The following is a 3656-nucleotide window of genomic DNA, read 5'->3' on the forward strand; positions in this document are numbered from 1 at the left end:
CCTGTGGTGTGTGACTGTCAGGCCCTAGTTGCTGTGTGACAAGGGGGTTAAGATAACCTCGACATGACTAACCCTGTGGTGTGTTTGTGTGTCTGTACGTGCGTGCACGTGTGTGTGTGTGTGTGTGCGTGTGTATGACCCTAATAATTATCTCAGTGAGAAATAGGTTTGAGCAACATGAGAGGGGGGGGATCTGATGTTAGACTCCTTTTTTCCTGATGCCAATGATCTGCAGCATTTCCCATATCCTGTGGCCTTCACCATCAGTTGGTTGCATATATGTTAGACCCATGAACACATCTCCAACCCATCTGACTAGTCTAAACATGATATGGCATCTGATAGAACGTCCTAGCGTCCCCTTTGCTACATTCTGACACGGTGACATCAGGGCCGAGTCACAAAATGGCACCCGATCCCTTAGAAAGTGCACTACTTTTGATGAGGGCCCATAGGGGATAGGGTGCACTACTTTTCATGAGGGCCCATAGGGGATAGGGTGCACTACTTTTGATGAGGGTCCATAGGAGATAGGCTGCCATTTGGGATGCTAGTGTAGTAGCATGTCCCTGGCTAACAGCATGGTGCTACAGTAGTAGCATGTCCCTGGCTAACAGCATGGTGCTACAGTAGTAACATGTCCCTGGCTAACAGCATGGTGCTACAGTAGTAGCATGTCCCTGGCTAACAGCATGGTGCTAGTGTAGAAGCATGTCCCTGGCTAACAGCATGTCCCTGGCTAACAGCATGGTGCTAGTGTAGTAGCATGTCCCTGGCTAACAGCATGGTGCTACAGTAGAAGCATGTCCCTGGCTAACAGTATGGTGCTAGTGTAGTAGCATGTCCCTGGCTAACAGCATGGTGCTAGTGTAGAAGCATGTCCCTGGCTATGGTGCTAGTGTAGTAGCATGTCCCTGGCTAACAGCATGGTGCTAGTGTAGAAGCATGTCCCTGGCTAACAGTATGGTGCTACAGTAGTAGCATGTCCCTGGCTAATAGTATGGCGCTACAGTAGTAGCATGTCCCTGGCTAACAGTATGGTGCTGCAGTAGAAGCATGTCCCTGGCTAACAGCATGGTGCTAGTGTAGAAGCATGTCCCTGGCTAACAGTATGGTGCTACAGTAGAAGCATGTCCCTGGCTAACAGTATGGCGCTACAGTAGTAGCATGTCCCTGGCTAACAGTATGGTGCTACAGTAGTAGCATGTCCCTGGCTGACAGTAAGGTGCTACAGTAGTAGCATGTCCCTGGCTAACAGCATGGTGCTAGTGTAGAAGCATGTCCCTGGCTAACAGTATGGCGCTACAGTAGAAGCATGTCCCTGGCTAACAGTATGGTGCTACAGTAGTAGCATGTCCCTGGCTAACAGCATGGTGCTAGTGTAGAAGCATGTCCCTGGCTATGGTGCTAGTGTAGTAGCATGTCCCTGGCTAACAGCATGGTGCTAGTGTAGAAGCATGTCCCTGGCTAACAGTATGGTGCTACAGTAGTAGCATGTCCCTGGCTAACAGTATGGCGCTACAGTAGTAGCATGTCCCTGGCTAACAGTATGGTGCTGCAGTAGAAGCATGTCCCTGGCTAACAGCATGGTGCTAGTGTAGAAGCATGTCCCTGGCTAACAGTATGGTGCTACAGTAGAAGCATGTCCCTGGCTAACAGTATGGCGCTACAGTAGTAGCATGTCCCTGGCTAACAGTATGGTGCTACAGTAGTAGCATGTCCCTGGCTGACAGTAAGGTGCTAGAGTAGTAGCATGTCCCTGGCTAACAGCATGGTGCTAGTGTAGAAGCATGTCCCTGGCTAACAGTATGGCGCTACAGTAGTAGCATGTCCCTGGCTAACAGTATGGTGCTACAGTAGAAGCATGTCCCTGGCTAACAGTATGGCGCTACAGTAGTAGCATGTCCCTGGCTAATAGCATAGATTTACTTGTTTGTGCAGTCTGCATTTAAATATACTGAGTGTACAAAACGTTTGCCTAATAGCATAGATGTACTTGTTTGTGCAGTCTGCATTTAAATATACTGAGTGTACAAAACGTTTGCCCTACAAAACGTTTGCCCTGGCCATAGAGAGGGCGTGACTAGGGTGGGCATTCTAGTTTCTTTAGTTCTATGTTGGTGTGGTTCCCAATCAGAGGCAGCTGTCTATCGTTGTCTCTGATTGGGGATCATATATAAGTTGTCCTTTTTCGTTTTGGGTTTTGTGGGTAGTTATTTGTTATTCTGTTTAGTCTCTGTTACCTGACAGAACTGTTCGCTTTCGTTTTGTTACTTTGTTCAAGTGTTTTTTGATACATAAATAATCATGAACACCTTTCACGCTGCGCTTTGGTTCACTCCTTCCGACAATAGGCGTGACAGAACTACCCACCACCAAAGGACCAAGCAGCGTGGAAAAAGGGACGAGTGAACATGGGAGGAGATTCTGGACGGAAAAGGACTCTGGACGCAGGTCGGGGAGTATCGCCGTCCGAAGGAGGAGATTGAAGCAGCAAAGGCGGAACGGCGACGTTACGAGGAGTTGGAGCAGCGAGGCAGGAACGAGAGGCAGCCCCCAAAAATGTTTTGGGGAGGCACACGGGGAGATTGGCAGAGTCAGGGTTCAGACCTGAGCCAACTCCTCGTGTTTACCGTGGGGAGCGAGTGACCGGTCAAGCACCATGCTATCCGGTTCTGCGCACCATGCCTTCAGTGCGCATCCACAGCCCGGTGCGCTCTGTGCAAGCTCCCCGCAGTGGCCGTGCTAGAGTGGGCATTAAGCCAGGACGGATTGTGCCGGCTCAGCGCTCCTGGCCTCCGGTGCGTCTCTTTGGTCCAGGTTATCCTGCGCCAGCTCTACGCACGGTGTCCCCGGTTAACCAGCACAGCCCAGTGCGGCCTGTTCCAGCTCCCCGCACTTGCCAGGCTACAGGGGATATCCAGCCAGGACGAGTTGTGTCAGCGCTGTGCTCCAGACCTTCGGTACGCCTGCACGGTCCAGTGTGTCCTGCGCTGGCTCTACGCACTATGCCTCCAATGCGCCATCATAGCCCAGTGCGTCCTGTGCCAGCTCTCCACACTCACCGATCTAAAGTGAGTATCCAGCCAGGATGTGTTGTGGTAGCTCCACTCACTAGGCTGCCAGTACGTCTCCTCAGTCCGGTGAGACCTGTTCCGGCGCCACGTACTAAGCCTCCAGCGACGGTCCCCAGTCCGGAGCCTCCAGCGACGGTTCCCAGTCCGGAGCCTCCGGCGGTGATCGGTGGTCTGGTTCCTCCGGCGATGATCTGTGGCCCGGTTCCTCCAGTGAAGGTCCATGCACCAGGGCCACCACCAAAGCGGAGGGATCTGCTGGCGGAGGGGGGTCTACGTCCCGCACCAGAGCCGCCGCCGTGAAGGGATGCCCACCTGGACCCTCCCCTTTAGAGTCAGGTTTTGCGGCCGGAGTCCGCACCTTTAGGGGGGGGGGGGGGGGATACTGTCACGCCCTGGCCATAGAGAGGTTTTTATTCTCTATTTTGGTTAGGCCAGGGTGTGACTAGGGTGGGCATTCTAGTTTCTTTAGTTCCATGTTGGTGTGGTTCCCAATCAGAGGCAGCTGTCTATCGTTGTCTCTGATTGGGGATCATATATAAGTTGTCCTTTTTCGTTTGGGTTTTGTGGGTAGTTATTTTC

Source organism: Salvelinus alpinus, chromosome 23, assembly GCF_045679555.1.
Source record: "Salvelinus alpinus chromosome 23, SLU_Salpinus.1, whole genome shotgun sequence".
NCBI lineage: Eukaryota > Metazoa > Chordata > Actinopteri > Salmoniformes > Salmonidae > Salvelinus > Salvelinus alpinus.